General features: G+C 45.9%; 1 protein-coding gene across 2 annotated transcripts in view; it reads right to left on the reverse strand.

Annotated features, from left to right (window-relative positions):
* Positions 1-27,894, reverse strand: part of PHACTR1 (phosphatase and actin regulator 1) — a 1,343,031-nt gene that overhangs the window by 816,476 nt on the left and 498,661 nt on the right. The gene's annotated exons all lie outside the window — the stretch shown is intronic.

Raw genomic sequence — 27,894 nt, forward strand, 5'->3', positions numbered from 1 at the left:
CCTCTGGGGAAACGTTGAATATTTTTCATTTTACTTGTGACACACCCAAACTGGGGTAAACACATCTGTGATTGTTGACCATCTTTGAAGCATGCCTAGGTGCAGCACTCCCAAAGAATCTTTTTTGACCAATGAAGATTACCAACAAAGTGACACTTAAGAACCACCCCTTACGCCGGCCCGCAGCACGATTCACCCGCCCAGCAAGCATGCGCAGTCTAGGCCGAAGTACGCCTGCTTAATTTTTCATACTCCTACCACAGCAGATGAGCGCTTGTAAGAGCGCTACTTTGATTCCAGTGTCGCATTCGCGGAGGAAGGCTGAGCACGGTCAAGATTCTGTCAGTCAGGCTCAGCAGGGGTCCTTTCACGTCCACTGTCTTATGTGGGCCGCAAAGCGAAGTTCCAGGCCCCCATACTGGCAGCGTCAATAAGAACTCAGCTGGACGCAGCTGGCAGCAATCTGAGCGGCAAGTGCTGATCTCTCGTCCACAGGAAACAGCGAACCAAAAGATGATTTCAATAGCGCCTCATGCGATACGTATGGTACTTCCAGGCACAAAGAGGTCCATACATGGGAGCAATGGGAAAGGAAAAACAAGAGAGGAGAGCTGTGGATGGCTCTGAGGTTTGCAATATGCTGTCAAGAATGGGATCATAAAATGCCACATACGCTGCTGCAAATTTTCCATGTGTCTTAATAAAAATGAAATATTCAACTGGACCATTTTTTTGACTCCATAGTACAAAGCTCACAGAGGCCCATTTACAAAGGGAAAGCAGTGCTCACACTTGCTTTCAATGTGGAACTTAAACAGGAGTAAAAGCGCCTGGGCTGGTATTACAGAATCTTTGCTCCGGTGCAAGCACATTTAGCCCTGGTGCATAAGAACATGGGCCTGATTCACGGAACGGTTAGCACGGTGCAAAGTGACTGCACTGCCAACAAACGCCCTGATTCACAGAGCAGTGCAAAGCATATTTTTGCAGTCACTTTGCACCATGCTAAGTGTTGCATCCATCACCCGCATACCTTTTAAATACATGTTTGCACCAAGGAAAAGGACTAGGTCGTGAACAAACATTGCTCTCATGCAAGAATGCACGGAAAGAGTATGATTTTTGCACTGTGGCAATTTTTGCACCAGAGCTAATTGGATTTACGCTAGTGTAAATTCTGTGTAATACCACCACTAATTCCCACATGGCAATGGATGTGCAAAGTGCGCAGTACTAAGCCTTTGGCATATCATAGGGTTGCATTCACAAAGTATATGGAAACTCAAGTATTTTGCTCTTTTGTTCCCTTCAGTGAATCAAGTGCATTTTACTCCTGTGTAAATTGTGCGTTGAAAGTGCACGCACGTGCCATTTTCCTTCTGTATTTTGTATTTGTATTTTATTTATTTGTATAGCGCACCAGGCCCGAGGGCATCCGGGCGCGTATCTTTGCACAACAATGAATGGCAGGTACAGTTAAGCAGTAGTAACTCTGTGAGTTGCTCCTATGTGTGCCTTTGCTTTCAAAAAGCAAGAAGACGCCATTTTGTCATGACGGGCCCTTGTTCCAGCTGTCATTGGTTTGGGTAACGGAGCCGGTGACAGCGTGGTGCAAGGTCATTATGAGGCCCAGTGGGAAAGTAGGAAACCTGTTCATCCTGATGTGACGAGTATTTTTCCTCTTGTAACTTTTGGAAGCGGAAGTCATGGAATTCCAAGGCTATACCTTCGGCGGTCATTCAATGTTTTGGAGAGTCAAAATGTTTCCATACTTAAAATGTTCAGAGCAAACAACTTCCATGACAAAAAAAGGTGGTCTATTGTTCGATACAAGAGGCAGATTGCATTCTCCTGTCCTCAAAGTCTGAGAATAAAGTAGCCAGTGGGTTTGCAAAAGGCCCATTCTGGCCATAGAAATGCATACTGGGAGGGACTCTCAGAGTTATTAATTGGAAATAAAAACACCATCTAACATTTTTTTCCTGACCTTTCGCCGTTGATTGTGCTAGTTAGGGCTGATGGGAATTGTAGTCCAAAACATCTGGAGAGCTAAAGGTTTCAGAGTCATAATTATTTAAACCCGGGGAAATCTACGGTAGCTCTTGACTCTCTGAATCCTATTTGATGAGCTTTTACAAATTCGAAGGGCTTAAAAACACGACGCCCAAAAGGGGCTTAACTGAAACACTGTCATGCGGTACAGATTACTCGAAGCCACCAATCGGAAAGCTCTGACGGTTCCGCTGCTGAGGCACTGGTGGTTGAACCCCACCCATATGATCTCCCCTCTTGCTGCTGATCTCCGTCCTCGGGTGAGATTGCTTGGATAAAAGGCCCTCCAAAGCTCCAGTCGCGATTAACACACGCAAGCCATCGTTGCCCACCAAGAGAAGTGGTCAGGTGGGGATTGCCAAGCACAAGCGCCAGCAGGCAGAGCGATAAGGAAGGGCAATGATACAGAGACTGGACGGGAAAGAGAATTCTTGCACTCTATCATGTCATGCATGGCATCGGGTAGGGTGACTAGACATCCCGGTTTTCCCGGGACAGTCCCAGGAAATCGCCCTCCGTCCCGGGGTTCCGGGAGTTTTTAAATTTTATAAATCCCGGGATTGGAAGGGTGGGTGACTATGGTCCCGGTTTTTGCCGCAACCCAATTTTGAAATCCCGAAATCGGGTCCGGAGCGACTCTTGCTGTGCGTGAATGGGGGCAAGAATGCTTTTCACGCCCCCATCTCTTCCCCCTTCCCCTCCCTGGCCGCTCTCCTCTAGTGAGAGGAGTGTGCCTGTGAGCACACGTCCTCCCCTGCAACAGGCCAACAACATAGAAGTAGGACTACAGTTTTATTTATGTTTACTTCTTTCCTACTTATATGTCTATGGCCTGTCCTGTTTTTTTTTAATCTGGTCACCCTAGCATGGGGGCACTTTGAAGGTTCATCGTGCAGAATTTGACTCCATGTTCAATGGCAATGAAAAGCATTGAATTCTTCTTGAACTAAATTTCCATATTAAGAGCGTGCCTCCTTAGAAGCCCTTTGCTCCACCCACAAATAGTGCTGGGACTAGTGTTTGTGCCTACTCAGGTCACATGCCACTTTGTCATCCCTTCCCTGGCAAAGGAGCCAGCTCTGCTGCTTGCGAGGCCCATGTGGTGTAACTGCGTGCCTCACTCAGGAAGGTCCGCTAGGCAGCCACCTACTACTGCCTTGCTGTAGCAGCGGTCAAAATGCATGAACCGACCCTGTACACAGCCAGTACCGACCCTGTACACAGTCGATACCGACCTATTCCATGTCTCCAGAGTCGGCAAACATGTCGCCTTCCTAAAACCCAATGAGAAACATGCTCCGGGTTTTCTTCTGAGATAATAAAAATAATATCATCAGATTTTTTATAGCGCTGTTTGACGGATTCTTCCCACTTCTAGGAACTGCATTAGTATCTTTTCTTCTTTCCACAATTAATGGTACTGAATTTAACAACCTCAGGAGGATGAAGGGCTGACAGTGCCCTGGTGGGATTCTAACTTGCGAAGTGCAAGCCTGCCGCATAGCAGTAGAGAGCGCTTAACCCATGAGCTATCTATCCTTACAACTCAGATTATCTCAGTTTTAGAAGGAAACAAACACATAATGGCTATGATATTTTATATATAACCCAGCAGAGTTGCTATAGTTAATCCATGGATTTTCTTAGAGCATGTGGTAGCCTGAAAAGGAGATTGATTGGTCATACATGCATGCACTCTGGTGTGTGGAGGATGCAGGGAAAAGAACTCTGAGAGTTTTGCACCACAGTTACATGGTGACAAGTGGCAGCAGCAAGAACATGGATCTGCCACACGCAAGGGAGCAGTGTAAGGAGGACACTGGCACTGCAAGTAGTGGGCAGCATGGCTAAAGAGGTACTGAATCGGAACCCTATCATGGCATGGTGGGTGCACAATAGTGGCACAAAACTGAACGAGTTCGCCCTTAACAGATCCATGCTACCCTTACACAATAAAACTGCAAACAGAAACATGCAGCCACACAACCAGTGAGAAGAGTGCACGGGCTGTACACTTAGAGGGTGGCATAGAAATAGAGTTATGGCATCTGAACCCTAAAATGAGATGACAGGCGGTAGAAGAGTGGTGTGATCCTGAACTAGTCAGCTTGAACAGACCCATGTCACACTTATAGAGCAAAACCCACAAACTCATACATACATCTACACGGCATCACCCCATCATTTCGTGGACAAACATGGCGAATGCTTTACTGGGCATGTCTACACAATTATATGTGGGGGTGGGTAGGGTAATACATAATGTATGGGGAGCGTGAGGGGCTTGCGGGGGTCTTCTCCCACATATAATTGCATGCATGGAAATATGCTAAAAGAACAGAAAAATCAGTATTTTCAGATTCAGTATTTTTTTTTATCGAGATAATCACATAGACCTATCTAGAAAACGAATATGCTCAGAACCATGCCCGACTGCACCTCATGATAAACCCCAGGGGTATACAATTTCCCCGCTCAACTTCCCCTGGAGCTGACTTTATTGAGCTTGAGACGTAATCCAGGAGGCACCTCTGATGATGAGGCAAGGTTATTGTAATTGGTTATTTATAACGCGCTTAATACCCAGAGGTTTCTAAGCGTGGACCCGGGGATCGAACCTGTGTTGCTTTGTGTCGTTTTGCTTCCCAGGCGAGCGCGTTGCCCCTGAGATATCCTCCTGACATAGGGTGATGTGCACAGACAGGGGCAGTTTTCGTGAGGTAGGGAGGAACACTACTTAATTACCCAGGCAGGGCAGTTGCCTTTTAAAGCTTATGTGTGTGTGTCGCTGCCATTAGGTATAAATACGGAGCACAGCTTTGAGGGGGGAGGGTGCAGGATGGGGCCGTGGACATTACAGGTGTGGTCTGTGAGGAGGAGATTCCTAGGCACAACCCCTGCTGGGATTTGTAAGTGCAGGAAGGCCACTTTCCTCAAGTGCCACAGGGTGGACAAACACTTTGGTTTTTTATACAGCGCATGGTATTGCTGTGCTGGCGTTAAGGAGGCAAAGGTTTGCCCTGGTGCAAGTCAGTGTAAATCCTGCAGAGGTTCCACTGCCTCTCACATGCATCAGGAGACACATTATCAGACCGCCCAGCCCACTGTGGTTTACACCGCCACAAAGTGGAGAACCATATCCAATGGCTGCTGATTTAAATTATTCTGAGAAAAATCACTTTCCGTTTTCGACATTGGATGTCCCAGCAGCAGCAGCGCCATCTATAATTGAAATGAGGTAACTGCCCCTTAAGGCCTTATCTCTAGGCGGCAAAACACAGTACATCTGGAGAAATTGCAGGTACCGCAAGTCCTAAAACAATTGTCAAAGGTGAAAAATGCACTTACCTTCCTCGCTTGGCCAGTAAAGTTCACAATAATTGTCCAGTGTCCCAAAGTCTTCAACTGCTTGGTATTCCAGTTTATTGTCTGGTATTTAAGTTAGCAGAAACATCCAACACGTGTTTCGACTAACAAGTCTTCTTCAGGACAAATGGGTATCTCTCTGCATTACCCAAATGGGATTTTTCTATAGTTTATCAATAAGTAGATTGGAGCGTTCCTTTGAAGTAAGTATTAAATAATATGGATAATGCTAAAGTCAGCCGTCCCCCTTCATTGGAGTCAAAGATTTGGTGAAGTGTCCTGTATGGAGCCACTTCACGGATGCTCAGCGTGTCTGGCATGCCCATGAGCCTGGCATCACTGAGCATGGTTATTATCAGGCCTACTTCCCTTGTCCAGAGCCTGGCAGAGAGGAGCCATGGAGACAAAAGCAGCATCTGACAAAGAGTAGGTGTGTGCGATGCTGGATGGGTAAACACAGTGCTTGGCAAGGTGGGGGGGGGCCCACTTGGCTTGTTCATTCTGCACCCAGTTTCCAGACCCCAACTAGCCCTGTGTGGGGTAAATTGCCACTGCAAAGCCCTATCCTGCCGGCTGCAACAATACATTTCCATGCCGCCTCCCCTGGGTGAAATAATGCCTAAGAAAATGGAGGCACACCAGACAGGGCAGTATCCAGTTGGCAGGAGCAAAGGGGACGGGCCGTTGCGAACTGTGAAAAATTGCCTTTTTTAATGTTGACTTGGGTCTCCTAAATTTATGATAATGTAGAGGTTGACACCCCGCGCCAACGATACTATGACATTGTAGAGGTTATCTGACGTAAGGAGAAAACCTCACTGCATTACAGGGAGTGCCAGCCCAGCAACTCAGTCCGACACTAGCCTCTATTCTAGTCCTAATTCTTTTTATTGTATCTGCTAACTGGCCCATCAGCCCATGGTTCTGACCAGCAATTGAACCATAATTGTCTTAACCCTTTTTATTTTATTTGCATTTCTTAATAAAGGGGTCAGTGCTTCAAACAGAAACACTGTGCATTGGAATAGCAACAGTAAATGCAGCAATCCCTTCTCGGGGTATTTGACATAAGGAATGATGGTTACTTGGGCAGGGTATGCTCCAGGGGTGCTGCTTGGTCTGGAACAGATCCGGGGCTGCACTAATGTCGGGACTGTCGGGACTCGGGGCTAGCTAGCCTTCTGGTTGTAGCCCCTGAGCTTCTATCCGATGCTATAACCAAAAACACCCCCAAAAACACCCTCAGCCCCGTCCCCCAAGCGACGCCTCTGGTATGCTCTGTTTGGTAACACAGTTGTGTCATATTGTGAACACAGTCCCAGGACAGCACAGATGCGTAATGGATGTTTTGGCACAGTGGAAACAAGTAATCGATTACGTGCAGTTCGATGATCCATTATGTACAACACGCAAGATGATGAGATGAGTGGGACTATGTACTGGGTAAGATTAGTGTCCCCTCTCGAGGGAGGGGAGATGGAGACTAATTGCTGAATTGAATGCAGGACTGTGGTTGTATTTTTGACTGCAGGGTTCCAGTTGAGGGGTGCAGGGAGGGCCATAGAGAGGAGTTGTAAGGGGGCACAGGGGTCAGAGAGAGTATGATATGATATGGCATTTATAACGCGCCTATACAGACGTGTTTCAGCGAAGTGTATGTGCAGAGGGTCAGCCTGTGATAGCTTGCTAAAGGGCTAAATTATGGCTAGACGTCAAGATAAGTAGAGTTGATTTGAAGAGGGAACAGTGTTGCATAGAGAGCCGGCAAACATGAGATCTGTACACGGTATTACCCAAATTGACTTTTTACAATTGACCTTTTGTCTTAATTGACCTAATAATAGTGGTCCTAATGGACCTTCTGCACAATTGACTTTTTCCTTTATTTTACTTTTTATATATATGTGTGGGGTGGTTTGGGGTAATAAATAATATAATGGGATTGTGTAAGGGGTTGCGGGGGGTTCCCCCGGCATATATGTCCTAATTGACCTTTATTTCACGATCAATTGTGCAGAAGGTCAATTAGTATACATCCCTGTACACAATTCGCAGTTGCCAGCCACCTGTCCTCACAGAGTAGTAGCAAAGTAAATACTTGTGTTGAGGGACAAAGGAGAGGAGCAGAGTCTCGGAAGGATAGTACAGTATTCAAGGCAACTGAGTACTATTGTTTTGATTGCTAGTTTGAAAGTTGGCAGGCATTTCTGGTCAGGTGGAACCTTGATGCAGTTGAGGCAGACTTGATGCATTTGTGCAGTTTTCGATCTTTCACAAAGTGAAAGCTGCAGGCTTTGGCGGATGTTGTGAAGATCAGGGGGGGAAGGATGCATGGGTACAAGAAGGGGATGAGTGTGGTGACCAAGGATGCATATGACTTTAGCCTTGAGTGTAAGACACGAAAGTGCCACCCAGTGTCAGACTGCATGGAGCTAGTGGGAGGCATGATGGCAGAGGTCAGAGGTAGAAGTAGGAAAGGAGATTATCTGGGTGACATCAGTGATTAAGTGCTAGTAGGAACCAAAGAAGATGACACATTTTCTGATACTGGATGTGTAGAGTGTAAAGAGTGGTGGACCCAAGACAAAACAGAGACATGAGTGGCATCATAGGTACACATGTTCTAGGAGATGCGGAACGATCGCTCTGAAAGGTAACTGGCTATCCAGGCAAATGCAAAGTCTTTAATGCTGAGGTAAGAGGTGTGAGGTCACAAAAAGTGAGGGGTGGTCAAGCTGATTGAAGGCTTAGTGGTAAAAAAGGACAAGGATGGATGGATGGAGTGTATGGTAGTAGGCAGTGGTTTGAGAGGCACGGGTTGGCACTGCATCCTCAGAGTTACTGCTAAGGAAGCCAGATTGGATGTGGTCACAGATTCCTGACCTCAAGAAAGTTAGTGATCTGGTTAAAGAGAACACATTTTAGGGATTTGGCATAGTACAAGATGGGGAAAGGGGATATCAGTTGAGAGGGATGTTTGGGTCAGCAGGCAGCTTTTGTGGAATTGGTATTATTGTGGCTAGTTTGTATACAATGTCAAATTCAAGTAAGTGCCCCCTCAGTACGCCCTCCTCTATTTTTATGTTCTCCCCCTTTTTTTTGCTGCCTTTCCCTACCACTCCCTGCACCTGTTTTCCCTCTACGACCCTTCCCCTGTCCTGTTCCTGCTCTCCTCCTGCCTCCCCTGACCCCGATTGGTGGGTTTTGTTGGGGAAGCCGCCCTCTTCTCTTCACCGAGGAATCCTGTGCAGCCTTGCCCGGGCAGGCGGCTAAGGGCCACAGCAAATGGCAGCTACCATTCCTGTTTGCCCATGGACGCCTGACGAACCACCCTCCAACAACAACTAAGGTAAAGTGGTACGGGTGGTAAACACAGTCATTACTGTGCCCAATTAAAACCCTGCCACTTTTCCATTGCTAGCACCATCAATTATCACACTGTGTGGACTACCTACTACACCCCCTAAAGAGACAGATAAATGTATGGGGAGTTAACCGTCTGTCCCACCTAGATGGATTTTGGGGTCAGGAAATTTGTTGCACTTATTTATTTTGGTGACAGGAGGTTTGTTGCATTTCAATGTATTTTGGGGGCAGGAAATGTGTTGCACTAAGATGTATTTTGATGGTGTACAATGTGTGGCACTCAAACATCAGCCGGTCCATTAGGCGCAGAAGATTTATGACTGTATCCTGACCACAGCAGACAGAATATTAAAGGGAGAACCGGTCCAATGTGCCTTGAGGATACATGAGGACAGACTGTTTATTGCACCTAGAAGATACATTAGGATAAGAGTTTCTTACGCTCATTAGATGTACCAGGACAGCCCGTCTATTGCAATTAGCCATGGTATAGCACCTGGTGGTTTCATGATATTAGCCTGACTTTGCTCTTAGAATAACTGTGAGGATAGCTAATGATTTGATCAAAGATGTATGCGGGTAGCCCTGATACTGCACTTAGGTCTCTGAGGATAGATTTGTACTCAGAAGATGTATTAGGACAGCTCTATTTTTGCACTTGACAGATGTATCATGGTACGCTGCCTATTGCACTTAGCCTTGGTATCGGACCAGGAAGATTCTTGATGTTAGCTCTCTTTGCACTAAAATGTGTGAGGATAGCCTATCGCTCGCACAATGATTTGCGGGTAGCCTGATATCACACTGAGATGATTAGCACATGTAGGTTAGCACATGTGTTGCACTTAGAAGAAATTGTGTAAGCTGGCTTCTGTATCGCACTTGAAGAGTTGCGAAGGCTAACACACTTACACTTATTGCTCTTAGAAGATATTGGTTGGGTTAACACATGTGTTGCGCTTAGAATCAATTGTGTAGGTTAGCAGATGTATTGCATGTGAAGAACTGTGAAGGCTATCACATGTGCTGCTCTAGAAGAAATTGGGAAGGTAGCACATGTATTGCACTTAGAAGATCTGTGAAGGTTAGATGGATTTGAGGGTGGGCAGTGTGCTGCATGTAGATGGACTTGGGAGTGGGCACTTGTGTTGCAGTTTATAATGTTAGCCTGCCTATTGCGCTGAAAGATATATGATGATAACCCATCCATTGCACTTAGAAGAGCTATAAACTGGCCATTGCAACACATACAAGACTGATGCAGGTACACTTAGAAGATGCCTGAAGGCAGCTCATTATAGAACTTAGAAGAAGATCTATAGTAAGACTACAAGTAAGGGTATCCTGTCTGTTGCGTTTAGAGAATCCTATGCTCCCAAGATCTTATGATAGCCTGTCTGTCAAGCCTAGAAGATGGACTAAGATAGCTGCTCTAGTGCGCTTAGAAGGCTTTTAGGCGTAGCCTGTCCATAGTACACATAGCACCCGTGCACATGCCTGACCTCTTGGGTTGCTTACTGGAGCCTAGCCAGCCAACATAATTCCTACTCTTGGCCAAATGCACAGACGCATTATAAGCCCTTCCTGAGAATGTTCCCATACCTGGAATTCGGTACCCAATGGCGATGCCACCACAAGCACGTTGAGACCATACAAATGGGAAAAGGCGTTATATAAATGACTACTACTACTACTATTACTAGTACAGACACCAGAAATGGGTCTCTTCACTCAGTAGCTATTTAGCTCTAATTTAATCAAGCAGTGAAGGGTGTGTGTGGGCTTAACTGGCCAATAATGGCCCGGTAACCCAAGGTGTTGGACGAGAGAGAAGCAGATCACCTTCACCAAGTACGTAAGTCAGTTACAACCTAGGTAAGTGTCTCCCGTCCATTAACGATATTAGAATTGCAGTGGAAAATCTGTGGTTTAACACAATGGTGCCTGATTTACGAAGTGTTTTCCAATAAGATTTTCCCATTGAAAAACACCTATGTAAATCAGTAACTTTTTTGGGGGAAGGAATAGCTTTGCGCAGCACCTATGCACCAACATTCCTAAAAGAAACAACTACAAGCAATATGGGCAGCGGGAAATGGGAGCTGTAGAGGAGTCTCTTTTCTGTTTCTGCAGTGGCTGGAGGGAGCAGCAAGACAGCACACATGGCAGTAGGTCCCGGAGGTAATTTATTGACAGAGACCAACATGTTATGGTGGCTCAGTACAGAGGACACCAAGTTAGGCAAATGAGGGAGCAGAGCCAGGTTGGTCAGAACACTGACTTTTACCGGGCAATGTGATTTGTGTTCTGAGTACCCTAGTTGCAGACCTGGCTACATTTGAATAGGAAATGTAAGTCACAGGAGATGCAGTACCCATATCTCCGCCCACTTGTCCCACCCCCATTTTGGAACAAAGGCTAAACATACGCTGCTGTCTAGTGACTTGGATGCCAGCTTTATGTGGTATTTACACACCATACTGTGTCTACACCCACACCTGCATGTAATTGTCCACAAATGGTCTTTTTATAGCCATTCCCATGGAAGCATGAGCAGAGTTGCTGAGACAGGCCGGAAAGCCCGTGGACTCCGCACTTTTCCCCCGGAGACCCGGAGAAGAGCGTAAAAACCCAGAGTCTCAGGGCTAAGCCTAGAGACTAGGCAGGGCAGCCTGGTTGGCTGTGGGGGAAACAAAATAGGTGCTAATGCTGTTAAAACAGTTACTTTGCGCTTTCAAACTCCTTTTATTAACATGATTTTAAATATTCCTGGGTGTAGAATGAGAAAGTTAGTTGTCAGTTCATCACATGGGAAAACTGAAGAGGTCAATTATTTGTCTTCGAAACCGTCTCTCATTAAAAAAATGTATATTTGCTTAAGAGTAATTCATGTTTAATAAGGCACCCATGTACAGTAAAATGTTAATAACTGTATCATGTATTTTATCTACTTTATACATGGTCATGTTGTTGCTAATGTACCACATCGCGAGGCGCAGGGTCCTGTATCCTTAGGGCCTTGCGTGGCTCCTTCCTAGCGGCGCTACCTCCCTCTTGTCACGTGACTCTGAGAGGGGTGCTAGCAGGCGACAGGGTTCATTGAAGGTGCACAGACTATGTTGCCTGTGACTCAATGTGCAGATTCCGCTACAAGTACCAGAGCCGCAGGGAGGAAACGACCCAGGATGCCAACTTGGATCTTGCAGGCATATGGTCCCCCGCTCAGTGTTTCATTTGTGGGGGTGTTTGCTAGGGCTCAATCCTGGCACTTATTTTTGAGCCCCTGCACTTATTGTCTCAGACTCAGTTTGACTGTGGAGTGGTGGTGATAGCCAGTGCATCCATCAATCACAATGCGCAGGTGCAAGCTGTGGTGTAACCCCAAATGTGTCGACACTGTGGGGAGCAGCTATGGGTGGTGGCAGCAGTGGTGGGAAACTGCCCACCCGCAGTCTCACAGGAATGCTAGAAAATATTTGGGCCCTAGCACTTATTTATTTTAGAAACTAAGCACTGCCCCCACCCCTGTCAGATGCCAGTGCAAGGAAGTGGAAGGGACACATGTTGGTTCAGATTCCATATTTTATTTTACTCTTTCAACACTTCTGAATATAAAAAAGACAACATTGAACGATTTCTAAGATTCAAATGCAAAGGAGCTTGAGCACAATCATGGGGCATTGTGGGTAAGATTGAGAGACATTTCAGATGCTGTGACTGTTACGTGCCATATATAATGCCCTCGTCTGGAACAATATGAACACTTTCTTTGCATTTTGGTGGACCTTTTAATTCGTTCAGTAACATTATGACGTCTACAGTGGCGATCTGCTCAGTAAAAAAGCCCATTAGCGTAACATGTCATGTATGCATGTGATTAGTAGGAGGGTGTGCGAGTCACCCACCCTCAGGCCCACCTGGGTGCCTACGTTAACCACACTCCAGGGTATGCGCCGACCAGCAGAGTTTTAAACTGCTATTTTGTGAAATAACTATATGGGATCTAAGGCAACCAGAAAACAGGTGTGTATCTAGCGCTGTGAAGCAAGCCCTCAGCAACGCTGGGAAGTATTTTGTATTTGTATTTTGTTTATTTGTAAAGCGCACCAAGCCCTTAGGCATCTGTATCCTGCCTCAGAAGGAACAGACCTGGGCAGGATAGCATGTCTCTTTCGTACATGTAATTTTCACTGGCTATCCAGTACAACACATTGAAAAGGGTGCCACTGTAATGTATTTAATGGCCTTTGGTGCTGAAGTGAATGTATGCTTACGACATACAGTGGGGGACTATGAATCTATGGGTATCCAATGGTGCCAGGCATTCATCTCAGTCCTCCCGCGTGCGCTGTGGGGGGCCGGTCACGCAGGCGCTGAAGGGCTGCATTGTGCACTAATTACACTCACAAAGTCATTCCGCAGTACACTGATCATTAGCCTTGTCAGTCGCACTCTTGCGCTCTTCTGCTGTGTTCCAGTCCTCGTTTCTCCCTAATGACTTCCTGTCCACCACGACAGTGATTATAGATTTTGCAAAGTTATAGCTCTCCTTACTTTGTGTCTATAACCATGGCTGGTCTGGGCGAATGGGCCCTAATTAGCAATTTAGAGGCTACAGAAAATACATTTGGACGTTCTGGCGTGAAAGAGCTGGAAGCTCGCAGGATAACTCAGCACAGCTACTGACAATGGCCGCCGCTGTTGTGGAGCGCATTGTCTCTTTTGACTATTATGGCATTTCCCTATTACACAACAAATTATAGAATAGCTTACATTCTCTGACAGGGATTGGCCGTAATACATTAATCTTGGGCTAATTTGACAGAATGCCATCTCGGAGCGTGGGATAACATGAGCTTTTTTATATTTTTATTATAAAATGTTGTGGATAACTGTCTCTGGAAGTGAGATTTGCTAATCAGATTCCACTTCAATAATGCTCCATGCTGAAAAGTAAAGTGCAAACATGAGTCTCTGGCAAGCAGCTATCTTGTAGTTTGGCTGCACGGCAGTTAGACAGTGACGTGCATTCCTGCACACAGCCTTATGGAACCCAATGTTCCAGCAGCCAGGGCCTGCCTTTTACAGTGGGCAGCCCTGATCTAAAGTTTTTTAATAATGTGCTCTCAGTGTTTAGTATAATATTACAATTTAAATATAAGTAGGGCTCCCGGTTTTATGGTATTTATTTTTCTGCCATTTCCATCTGCATTCATCCATATTTATTTGTTGGCCTTTTTTCTGTATTTATCCACATGTATTTTTTGTCTTATAAAAAGATAAGTTGCAACAAGTATTTTTCTGCATTTATTGAAATAAAAAAGTGCATTTATGTAACATTCTGATTCTGTTGGCTGTCTCCATGACCACCAGTCTGGTTTCAGATCGGCCAGAAGTATGGAAACTGCTCTCCTGAACATCAGTGAAGATCTGCTCTCCAACCTTGACTCTAACATTCCCTCTGTCCTCATCCTACTTGATCTCTCTTCTGCCTTTGATACGGTCAACCATGCCATCCTGCTCAACCATCTCTGTGAGAACCTGGGTATGACCGATCAGGCTCTGACCTGGCTGACCTCTTTCCTTTCTGATCGACCTTCCCAGGTCCAACAGGGGTCCTTCCTATCATCTACCTTCCTCTCTACCTTTGGTGTTCACTAGGGGTCTAACCTCTCGCTCTGGCTTTTCAACCAATACCTGGCAGCTCTCGCCCACTGCATTGCCATGCTATGCTCAAATTTCCAGTGCTACGCTGATGACACTCAACTCATTTTCAGGCTGCCCTCGGCCACCTCCTCTCCCTCTCTCATCTCTGATTGGATGGATCTTGTCTTTAGTATCTACTAAACACCATGATCCATTGCCATTTATAACTATCCATGGTCTCTGCATTCCCTGTCGTATTAGAAAACCCGGATTGCACATGCATACATCAAACAAAACAGCCCTTTGACTCTTTTTACTGTTAAGTTTGTAACACTCCCTCGTTGACTGCTTTAAACCAGTCACTTAAAAACACTCTACATATGGTATGATATGTTATTGTATTTATAATGCACCTGTACACAAGTGTTTCTAGGCACAAGACAAGGTGGGGGGAAACAAATGGAGGACAAAATAAAGATCTTGCTAGACCTTGTGTCATTAAGATCATGCAAGTGCGGGGAAGGGGGGAAGTGTCAGGGGGTGGGGAAGTGGGAAGTGCAGTTAGCTCACAGCGGGTGGCTCATAAGTGCAGAGACAAGGGATGCAGTAGGGTTGCAGATACAGACCCTTAAGTGCTGGGGAGCCCACAGGCAGTGCAAGGGCAACTGGACATGCAGGAGCCTGGCCATATAGCCTATCAACATATTAAACTTCCACCCACCAAATGCCACTTAACAATAGTCTACAAATCTTTTGCAACTGCATTTCCCATACGTATACCAACATTTTGTACATAGTGCTCCTATAAATGCACATATGCAATGTGCAGTGACAGAAGTGCATAAATAAAAGAGGCAGTATGGATGGCAAGTGCTGATGGGAGCCCAGGAGGGACGTGCCAAGGAATGCCAAGATGGCAGACCACCAGCTAATTGCATCCTTCATGTCCTTCCTGATGCTCCTCTCGCAACTTTGCTGCAATACCTTCCACACTCTGGGCTGCAGCCGCAAGCAGATTTATTTCGCCATTTAAACCTACAGCTTTGGCCATGCTGCATGCCCCAATAAGTAACTCAGAGTATGCATTCCTCCTTGCTGAGGGCAACGTCCATTGTCCATGCACCAAACTTATACCACTATTTTTTGTGATTACATTTGGACCCTTTGGAAAAATAAAACACAAAGCAGATTCTCAAAAACATGCTTTCAGGTCCTTGCTGATGATCCTCAAGCAGGTTGCTTGTAATTCAGTACAGCACTTTAGGCTGTAGCTTCAAGCAGAATATGTCTTCCCATGAAAACCTAGGGTTCCGACATGCTGCATGCCCCAATAATCAAATCAGAGTACACGATTATCAAGTAATTGCAGGGCAGTAGAATGGGACGACCACTGCGCTCCATCTAGTACTTTAAACAATACTTTAAACAGATTACCCAGCTGCTGGTGATTTGGCTCTTTTCTGAAGGGGCCCTTCCTTCCTCAAATATTAGGTTTCGAATAGGAGAGTGAGCCCTGTTCACCTCAGCGCTTGGGTTTTCAATAAGTAACTGTTGTCGTAATTAAGCAGTCTTCAAAACCATTCTTGATGCTATATTTATCATTAGCAGTCAGCCGACACGTGATTCAACTCTGTAGGGTCTTTCTCAAGGCGTGTGGATTGTTGTACAGTCATTGCTGCAAGGTTGTGGAAATGAGTCCAGCATCCAATCCCAATATCTTGTCCCAATATGGTCGCAAATGAGGCTAGTTAATGATTTCAAGGGGTGGCCTGCTGATCACTTGGGCTGCTGGTTCGGCATGCTTGTTAATTATCTGCTGATTAGCATTGTCTCGGAGTGTATGCAGTGATAGTCATGGCGATCTGTTGCAGCACTTCTATCTGTAGCCACGGGCAGAATTTTATCCATGGGCAAACTCTTTTTTCCATTCAAGTCTATCCCGATTTTCAAAAACTTTCACCACATAGCCAGTCCCTGGTGGCCATGCCCACTTTAACCCTATTGCCAGTCCTTCGTGGACATGGCCAGTAGCCATGTTATCTCAGTCATGGCCAATCTGATCACTGCCCATGACCACAGGCCATAACTGGAAAAATCTGGCCACTGACCATGGCCACCGGCTATACCTCAGTCACCAAAGGTATTTCACTATTTTTTGTACCTACATCTTGATACTTTGCAAAAGATAAAACACAGACACATTTGCAAAATCCTGCTTTCAGGTCCTTGCCAATACTCCTTGCCCAGATGTCTGCAAATCCATCCGTGTTTTATTTTTTGAAAAGTGTCAAAATGTACGCACATAAAATAGTCATATAACGTAGCTGCCAATTGACAAAGTCCATTCAGACTTTGCTGAAAAATTTAAGGTTGGGTCTATAATCTTTCTAAAACCTTTTGTGCACATTCGTCAAACAGCAACAAAGTTATATGCCATCTAAAAATGTTCCAACCTCTGCTCTAATTTTGGATCCTCTTCAACAAAACCCGGTAGACTTTGCAGAAACATTCAAATCTGGGTCTTAAATCTTTTTGAAAACTTTGGTGCAGATTCGTGAAATGGCACCAAATCTATAATCCTTTCAAATATTTTGGAACCCTCCCTCTAATTTTGGTCCCTCTTGGCAAAACAGCACTAAGCTTTGTAGAACCATTCAAGGTCAGATCTAAAATTATATCACAACCTTTCATGCGCATTCATTCAGTGGCGCCAAAGTTATAAGCCATCCAAAAACTGCTTTTCACCAACCCTGTAATTCAAAAATATGTTTGGATGCCCCAACAGCTGAGATGTTTGTGAACATCACAGGGCAGACCTGAACTGTTCGCGGACTTCAAAGTTGAAAAACCGCCAATTATTTTTCTGTGCTTTTTATGGCCATATCCCATCTCATACACACCATGCCTCACCTCCCAAAACATTTAACCAGGATGCTAATTACCAGAGACTCTTTGATGCAGAGAGTAGAGGAAAGAGGTGGAAATTAGAATAGCCAAGAGAAAAGTACCAGTCCACAGAAGGGTCCCACCATCTCAGATTCTCTCAGGGCTCCCACGCATCCTGTGACCCTTCCCACTTCCTGCAGACAAAGCACGCTGGCATTGACACCACCAGGCAAAAGGCTTTGAACAGAGTAGCCAAGATTTGACCCCTTACAGAAAGCTAGAAGTGGACTCATCTGGCATGGAAGATTGCCTATTTAAGGGTGTGAGATCACTACCTCTGTTGAATCCTTTTTGAACTACAGAAGAAGAAAAATTTCACCTGCAGCATTATTGTGTGACAGACTGCCCCTAAGTTCCCTTACATGGAGGTGAAGATAAAGACTTCCAAGAAAAAAGCAGGCTCTTTCCCCAAAACCATGCCAGGAGAACACTCGGGGCGATCTAATGATTGGACAAGGCCTGTTGCAAGAACTGACCACTGGTAACCAGGAGCCTGCTCCCTGGAAGTAATAGCCCGTGAAAGTGCTCTCTTTAAACCTGCCTATGCTTCAGCTGTTTAGAGAGATCATCGCCAATGAAGACCTGCATCACATCATTAGAACTCTTTAAGCTGACTGGAACAATTTGAAACACTGATTTGACCATAGCCTGACTGCTCTTCATTCAATTTTAGTGGATCTCCTCTACAGGACAGCATTGCATCACGGGATTGTCTTGAGACGAGTCAACTGTCTCGAAGCATGCAATCCAAAGGGAACACCTGACTCGAAATGTCTTAACACTGATATAGCCCATTGTCTCAATGCTGTTAAAACCCAAGCACAAGCCTAAACTTTTTTTGAAATGTTCTGACCCCCTGGCTTGCCTTAAAGGACCCTAGTGACAATCGAAGACCCCATTCCTTATCTTTTAAGGACCTTCTTCATTGAACCTGACTTTGTTGCCAAAATATTGCCTGTGCACCCCTTTCCTCAGACTCAAAGTGCTTCCTTTCATTATGAAGTCTGCATATTCTGTTCCTTCTCTTTCAGGAGTGCACGATAGTGGTATTGAATAGTTTGTTTTTATTTTTAGTTTAATTAAACTCTTCTATTATTATAGAACTTTGGTGGACATTCGTTTATTTTGCTGCCATGGTACTAATGTTGTTTGGACTGATCTGTCCTTGCTCACATCCCTCCTGGCATCCCTCCTGGCATCCCTCCTGGCAAGTACAGCCTGCACTTGTTCCGCGTTACCACAAGAGGTGAAGGAGGCATACCTGTCTGGCTCTTCCCGGTTCAACTTCATGATTGTGATCACTGCAGGTTCGGTAGTATTTCGGGACTGAGGAGGAGTTTTATCCTCTACTCATTCCTGTACTCCTATGGAGCAATAGTCATTTTGTCACACTAACCACAGATGGTAAATAACATTGATGCCTCATCCAGTGGTCACCTGCCCTTTAAATTCAACCTTGGAGCCTAGTTTATTGGCGACCTGCCTGTTGAATACCAAACTAAAATCATCTTCTGCATCTGTCTTATCAATGTGGAATCTTTCACAGGTGTCACTGCTTCATCATATTGCCCTTGTGCTGGTCTAAGTGATGTCCTGGATTGAGTTATTTAATAGCATCTAAGGCAGATTCCCCCCACCCCCAAATGCTGGGAATACTACAAAGAGCAAAACTTAATTTTCATGGGTTCTCTTAGTTCTCATTGAGTGTAGGCCAGTCTAGACACGTAATAACACTTAGGTTTGCGGTGCGCTTGATGCACAGTTACTGTGTATCAAGGGTAAAAAAAACATGATAAGTGTTATTACGTGGTTAGACGGGCCTACACTCATTGTAAGCCAGTCTAGCCATGCAATATTACTTCACTTACCATTTTTGGTTTACCCTTGATTTGGCTCTAAAACTAACAAACATAAAATGCATAGTGGGGGACGTGCCCCTGCAAAGAGGCATGTAGCACAGTCCCCTCATGCAAATTAAACACACGCGGCACTGTGCTGCCTGCCACTCTTTTGTTTTGCTTAGTCACCCTGAGTGGGACGGTTATGCCCAGACGTGGGTCCCGTGCCTGCTGGGCCTAGATACCCAAGCTACTCCTCACTGATGAGGCCCAACAAGGCTGAAACATATCTGGGGATGTTTGTGGTCTCATGCAGAAGGGATGTGACCTAGCAGATCAGGCTGTACTGCCCTTTTGGGTGTGGGAGCAAGCCTGATTTGCATATGGCCTTTCCAATTTCTGTAATGGCTTGGCAGGTGAAGAGCATGGTCTGGTGGGTTGCCCAGAGCAATTACAGAGGTTAAGATTAATGCTAAACCTTCCAGCCATCACCTCTTTTGTTTTGCTTAGTCACTCTGAGGTGGACGGGTATGCCCAGATGTGGGTCCCATGCCTCCTGGGCCTAGAGACCCAAGCTACTCCTCACTGATGAGGCCCAACAACGATAAAACATATCTGGGGATGATTGTGGTCTCGTGCAGAAGGCATGTGACCTAGCAGTTCGGGATGGACCGCCCCTTTGGGGGTGGGACAAAACTTGATTTGCATATGGTCTTTCACCTTTCTGGAATGGTTTGGCAGGCGAAGAACGATGGTCTGGAGGTTTTTCCAGAGCAATGCCAGAGGTTAAGATTAATTCTAAACCTTCCAGCCATCAACTCTTTTGTTTTGCTACGTTTAATGTGGGCCAGATACTGTGCATTAAGGGTGAAGCAAACATGATAAGTGTTTGGCCAGGAGTCCTCCTTGGTCGTTATCGATCTCCAGGATATTTTCAAAGGACAAATCACACAAAGACAAAAAGTGCTTACAGCTTTCAAGAAAAGCACAAACACTCCATATAAGAGTGTGGTGGTGTTCTATTAGGTGGGTCGCTGACTGTACCTCGGAGACCAGAATTTTTTTAATCCCAACGTTCCCAAATGCGGTCTTCCTAGGTAACTTTCTCTGGCTCCCGGTGTCCTAGTTCTCTTATCGGTGCAGGTAGAAATAAGCTTTTCCCCTACATGAGTTGCTGTATGCCGTAATGTACATTCACAGTAACTTTAGCAGTGCATCTTGACAAGAAGCAATTACCATGACAACTGCATTTTACAAAAGACCACTGTCAGAGATGATCAACCTTAAGAGGTATTTTTTTGATGGATAGATGAAGTTCTACGTTTCAAAGAACTGAGGCCTCCAGCACGAAAGCAAAGTGTGTGCTCTCCACTTCTGAGGGTTGGACTAATCCGTAAATATTTGCTCAGCCTGCAACTTCACCCACCTGCTACTGCAAACACTGTGCCAACACCATCAAGCTTGCTACTACTTGCAGCGGGAGGCATATGAACCATACCAAGGTATGGCATTCATGTATATCTGTGGATTTAAATCATTTTCTTTTCAAATTCCAGACCCACAAGGTCTGAGATGTCCAAGCTCTCGGCTCTCCCTCTTGCAAAGCAGTGTGCTCTTGTGCCGTGTGGGATTTGCATGTACTTCAATGTTTGGCCCCACTCGACTAGGCCCTCCATAGCTGTTTGCTTTTCGGTAAGCCTGACAGATGCGGGATCAGTTTTGTCGTGGGAGAACTAATGCAATAAAAGGGGATTGGGAGGGTTCCCTGTTGACATTAGATTTTTGTTGAATATAATTAGATTTTCATATATAAGTACGAAGGAACATGTTTTTTTATTGTTCCAAAGAACTCCTGCGAGCATGGCATCATTGGCAGTGAAAACTTGTGGGACCAACGCAAGTGTCCCCGCCATAGATTTTTTCACAATATTTACTTTTCGTAAACAATGTATTGGGGTGTTGGTCTGAAAGAGCCCAGCGCTCTCACGCCAGTTTGGCACCCACAAATCTGGGACAAGATTTGGAGCCTTTCAGGTACCAATGGTTCACTTTGCTGCCCCATCGTGGCGGTGCCCGAGGCAGAGGTGGCACTGGCATCTGCCCGCCTTCTTCATTACTATAGATTCTCTCACAGGAAAATCAGACAACAACACAACCATCACACAAACCAGGAGAAAATATGAACCATTGCCACGATGTTAAGGGCATCCATTAATAGAATCTTAGCAACCATTTTTATCCGAACACATATTGTTTGAGTTTCTGAATTCCTTAAAACATGACTATAGAGCTGGGAAAAAAAACCTGGGTTCTCTGACCTCTTTTCTCTCTGATGGAAATGACGGGGGCATGCATGCCTTTTGTTCCCATGTTCGTGCACAGCTAATTGCTCCCCCTTTTTTTTTTATATGTAACCGATTTGCTTCTTCTCTTTGCTTTTATGGTGGGTGTATCCCCCTTGCCCTCCATGTAAGTACTTTCATGCTACCCCGGCCCCCATATATAATTTGTTTTCAGATATAAACAGACGGGATCCCACGTTTTCTTTTTTTATAAAGTACTGTTGCTCTCATGGCCTTTACTTATTTTATTTTGTAATTTTACCTTTTTTTTTTTTTACAGAAATACCTTTGTCTGCCATCATGTTCTGGCAATATTTCTCAGTCATTGGGCGGAGACCCATTATTGACCAGCTCCAGTGCACCTACGTGCTTGCTTTAAGTTGATTTAGTTCATTTCATTGCTTGCCTTAGTGTCAAGGCCGCTGTGGCTAAAATAAACACCTTCTGGGTGACCATACGTCCTGGTTTTGCTGGGACAGTCCAGGAATTGGGCACTCTGTCTCCCGGTCTCGAAAGTTTTTTAAACTTAAAAACACTGGGCCTCATTACGACCCAGGCGGTAAGGGGTTTACGGCGGCGTAAACGGCGCCGACCCTTACCGCCTGATTCCGAGATCCCTTAGCGCCATGGAGGATTTAACACCTGCTTTTAGCAGGTGTTAAAATCCATGGCGCTAAGGGACCTTGTTGTTAATTACGCCACCGTAATTTATGGTGGCGTAATTAACGCCTTCCCCACTCCCATTATGCCCTATGGGGCAAAAATGGGAATGGGGAAGGGTAAATGGGGATTGGGGACTTACCGCCCCGCCAACCTCGGAATGGGGCGGTAAGTCCGCCAACCACCATGGCGTAAACGTAGTTTACGCCATGGTGGTAAAGGTACGACCCAGGCGGTAACTTACCGCCTGGGTTGTAATGAGGCCCACTGTCTCGGTTTTGGGGAGAGGGAAGACATGAGTCCCTGTTTTGGGGAGAGGGAGGGTGAAAACGTAATTTTATGAACAACAATAATATAAATAAGCATTATGATACTTTTACAATTTTGCCATACCGGGTGGGCTCGAACCTGCAACCGTTCACATAGCAGCCACAAGCTTTAACTCATTGTACCACAGAGCCCAACTTTGAAGCAACAGTCGGAAAGGCCTTTGACATCAAGCAGAGCAAAAGCTCTCTCTGAATGAGCATCATCTACCCCATTTATATACAGGGGCAGGGCTGGAAATCAGTGGCGTCGCCAGGAATGAAATTTAGGCGGGGCACAGAGGGGGCCAAAGACAAAAGTAGGAGGGGCCACAGACAAAAGTGGGGGGGGCGCCTATGAAAGGGAATGCGTGACGTCAAAAGCACTCCTGCAGAGAGGCTTTTGTGCACACCAGCTACCCACGCCCCACTGCACCGCCCCTCCCATCAGAATGCAGGCTCGAAACCATTCAGTGGCTAATGGCCCATCATTAGCAGTTTCGTGCACTGCATTCTGATTGGAGGGGCTGGTTTTAGCCGCAGGGGGACCTGAACTGTTTTGATTGTTGTGCTTATGAGTCAAGCCGAGTGCTTATGAAGACTTATGACAGATTCAGTTCACGATCTCTTTCTGCACAACGGTACACTATCCTGTTGTTCAGCTCCTGTGTTGTGTTGCGTTGACAGTGCAGAGCGAGCAGTCCAGCTGAGGTAGGGGGGAAAAAGAAGGGGGCAGGATTTCAGAAGGGGGCAAGCCCCCCCCCAGCCCTCCCGCTAGCGACGCCACTGCTGGAAATACTGTGGGCTGGTGGTGGTGGCAAGTTGCTTGTTAAGGGGGAGCCATAGGTAGGATGAGGTGCGGTAAGGGGGTGGTGAGGGAGTAGTCCTTTTTTTATGTTGTTGGCCGTCCCGGGTTTTCTATCTTGAAAATCTGGTCACCCTACTCTACTCTACGAGCAGGAAGTACGTTTGTGATTTCTACATTTCTATGATCAAACTGCCTGATAGAGATGGAAAAAGGCCAAACCAACTGCAGCTTGATACAAATGTAAACGTTTAAGAACTCCGCAGACCATTTTACAAAAAATAGAGACTAGAGGGTGTTAACCGACTGTTTGGAATAATCCCCCTAAACAATAATCTATACTTATAAAAACATATTCCACCAGTCTTACGTTGTAGATCCTTATGTAGTGTGACTTCTCTCATTTGCCATATGCTTCCTTTTTAATTACAAACCTTAGTATTGTTTCTTTTAAAAGAGTAGGCTATGGGCCTCACTACGAGAATGGTGGTAGCCATGGAGCTAATAGCTCCATGGCTGCCTCCGTTCCGGGCTCCATTAGCGGGTTCCTGCAATGGGGACTTACCGGGTTACTCCGAGATAGGAGGACCCGGTAATTCCTCCTTGCAGGAACCCATCCCCATTTGAGCCCCCATAGAGCTCAATGGGAATGGGGAGGGAGGTAATAACGGGCAGATAACATCTGGCCCTTATTGCCTCCCTCTTCCCCTTGCGAGACCCAGAAAGCACGCCTCGTTTTACCAGGCATGCGATCCAGGTCCCGCGATGGGAAGCTCGTAATCGGTGCTCCCGGATTGAAGGGGGCCGGTCCCGTACCGGCCCCCACCAATCCGGGAGCGCCAACCTTATAATGAGGCCCAATATCTTGGGTTTTACAACCAGCTCCTCAATTATATACCGTGGCTCATATCTTGTTCAATTCAATTATTTTAATTCATCATATTTCAACCATCTAAAACATTCATATACAATTTCATGTAAGGGGACTGTTACTCTGTACAGCACCACCTGGCGGTAAAACGCTTTGTGTGCAAATCTGCTTTTCACATTCACTCTAATTACAATCAATCACTCACATTCCATACAATAGCCAAACTCCGCAGACAGCATCAAGTATGTGTGGTGTGAATGCATGACCACAGATCTCATCGCTGGCAGAGATGCTCGCGGTCTGTAGCCAGCCGCTCGCTCGGTCCAGAGCAGTTTGCCATCTAGTTCATTAAGGATATCGTGCAGAGCGTTATCAGGACACAGGCACTTTGCGGCAAGCCATTCTGCTGCTTTGATTGGCTCCCCTTTAATTAATGTCATGTTGGCTGCTTTTCTTTACCCTGGCTGAAATCAATGCTTGTTGTTTGTGCATTAATCATATAGTTGGATGAGCACTCGCGGATAACAGCAGCCAGGACGCCTCATCGCTCGATACATGCGCCGGCGACATTTCGGCATCTTTCATGGAATTTTCTGGATAGTTACTTGTTTTGCCAGTTTTATGGTGATTTGTCTGTAGCTATGTCAGAAAGAAAACATTTCTAAAAATTCCAAATGCAACAATCGTGCTCATTTGGGTGGGGCGCTACCACTTTCTACGACTTCACCCTTGGGAGGCCTGGAACATAGCGTGGCCCCCTGGCTAGCGGCGGGCAACGGTCCAGGGAGCAGTAGGGAGAGCCTGGTAAGTCTCCCACCAGCAGAGTAGAAAGCCTTTGCATTTGAACACCCTTAACAGCACCAGCAGTAGCAGGGGACAGAGGCAGGGGACAGAAGCCGCCCATATCCACCGACCCCAAGATGCGGCCAATGGCTTAGTAATCAGCTCAGAGTTTCTTTTCAAAGACAACACTCACCCCACAAAAGAGTATCTCTTCGTGCAACCAAACCTGAGTGAACTGCCCCACAACCCTGGACAGTGTCATCATCGCTGCGTGACACTGGCATGCTAGAATGGAGCGTTGGGGCTTCTGGTGAAACAAAAGGGCTTTTATTTTTGGCTGGCCTACTCAAAAGGCAGCAGCGTAGCCAGGATTGTCAAACAAGTGGGGCCTGAAGCTAATGTAGTTGGGCCCACCGCAGTGACATTAACATCAGTAAATGCCCACACAAAGATGCTGAGTGGGCATTTACAGACTTTAGGGGGGCCTTGCCCGCTCAGGCCCTACCCTGTCTACGCCTGTGTCAAAAGGGCCAGAGACTTCCTTTAGGAGTTGGAGTTTGTGGTGGTGGGGGTGTAAGCCTGCAGTAAATGGGCAAAGGAATGATTGATTTACGAGGAAACGAGGAATTGGCATTCATGTATGGTCTTTTAGCAGGCAACCAGGCTCATTTCCTTGTGAGTGGCCGTGTTAGGATGACCGGAGGAGTGACTCCATCTGAACACCACTGGGGTTTCTTTTGGCAATCACTGTTTTCTGGTATGTTAATCCAGTGGAAATAAAAGAAATACCATAACTTCCAGAATGCATTGACCCATTACAGGAAGACCCAAGACTGGAGGAAAAGGTGTTCAGGTGACATGGGTTCAGCTTGCCAATCTATGTCGTTTACTGGAAGGCAAAACAAGTTTCAGCAAGGACAAAGAAAATGTGCCGCCGGTTGTGTTCGTTGCTGCCCTTTAAGCTTTAGCAACGGGGCGAGGTTAGTTTTGTATGTGTCCAGGATCCAATGTCGTGTGTATGTGTGTGTTATTTACTGTGAAAAATTGTATGTGCGAAGATAGAAAACTCAAGCATTAATGAAGCCAACAGTCTTGACACATCCATAGTGAAAATACGTTCTTTGTTGATACTGTAGGAGAAACAGTCACGTGTCCACGTTGTTATCATTTAAGAGGTTTTGCCAGGAAATGTTGAAGGTTTCATGTGATAATTCTGTATTTTCAAGGCCGCACACAAAAATGGCCAATTTCTTTTGGCCAATTTTGTAAGGTCTTCAACATGCGAGGGATTGTGATGTTGTTGGGGTGAGAGGGGTTTCAGCCCCTGATAAACCCCGCCCACCCCATCCAACACCCATTCCTGTGCTGACAGGGCTTGCTTAAAATCAGGGGATTCAGGGGGTTCACCCCTGAGTGCCCATTCGCGCCCCAAGCTCCTCCCTTACCCGCAAAATACTGTCCCTCACAACCCCCCACAGACAGACCGACACACACACGAACACAATTACACTTGTATGCTCTCCACACCCATTCACTCCCCCGGCCCCTCTCTAACATGCTACAGGCATTGCCCCTCAACTCCCAGCAGACACAAAAACACACAGACCCACACACGTACCTTACATCCCCCTGACTACTGTCTTCAGCCCAACCACATCTGTCAGATCCTGTCACTCATGTCTGCGGTGAGGGGCGTGACTGGTCGGTTTAGAAAGACCCCTCCAAGTGATTTCAGAATAGTTATTCGGAATCAAACTTCTTTTTAAATAGAGTTTTACCAATCGATTTCTTCACTACACACCATGTTAACATGCAGTCTTTTATAGGTACTGCCATCATACAGTACACAAATAACGACCTTGTGCTCACACAAATTGCCAGCTTTTGCCATCAGGCAACACCAACAAGCACATTTTACTAGAAATGTCAATATGTTGGTATCATACTTGCATCAAATAATTATAATCTGGTGATTTTTATAGAGCTTCATGTGGATGGACCAGTTCTAAGCTCTCTATTAATCAGTGCTATTACTACACACTGATGGTTCTCTGATTCATCGCCCTCAGAATGATGATGAGCCTAGTCAGACCAAACTGGGTTTCAAACCTGCCCTATGGCATTGGCTCACTGCAATACCAAGAATGTTCACCATGAGCTACCCATCCGGCCACCAACCATTTGCCGGAAGTTGACATTATCTGCCCAGGTGCTCACACCCCTGGGCTACTATTGCCATCACATGCCTAAGTGCTCATGCCATTTTCTAGATATTGCCATCCTCTACTCAGGCTCTCTCACCATATACCAGGGTTCCCATTACATTCTCATGCCCTTACACCGTTTGGGCGGGTATGGTAAGCATTTGTCTAGATCATGTGGCACCATGGCTGCGTCACCTCATCGCCTAACTGCATCTCTGGTCTTCCCCGTAGCGCTTTGAAGTGGCTTCAAGACACACTTGGTACCCTAACCTTACTTAGTGCAGCTGGGAACTGACTCCCTTTTCACCTCCGTCTAACTCTTTCCTTTATTTCACACCCATCTTCCATTCTTCTGTCAGAGCGTTTGGACGGGCCCCCGAGCGCTGTGCTCACCAACTGCATATACCTCATGGCTCTGGCTGTACTTTCAGTTGAGAGCAAAATTGTTGGAAAAATAGATCACAAAGCAGAAATAGACGCTTTTCCGGGAGCATCATCTAGGATTCTGCCCTTCAGTTACACCATGAACATAAATGTGGGATAATGAACGCTCATTCCTGTTTCTGATATCGTTGTATACGTTGCCTGATTACTAATTTTAAGCACACGTCAATCAAATGTTATTTAAATTGCAATGATTTAATGATTTGGAAAGGGTAGTGGCATAAGGGGGAGGCGGGGCGGGGCGCATTCTGGTGTTTCCCCCTCTG

This window comes from Ambystoma mexicanum, chromosome 5q (assembly GCF_040938575.1).
Source record: "Ambystoma mexicanum isolate Mex_15411 chromosome 5q, UKY_AmexF1_1, whole genome shotgun sequence".
NCBI lineage: Eukaryota > Metazoa > Chordata > Amphibia > Caudata > Ambystomatidae > Ambystoma > Ambystoma mexicanum.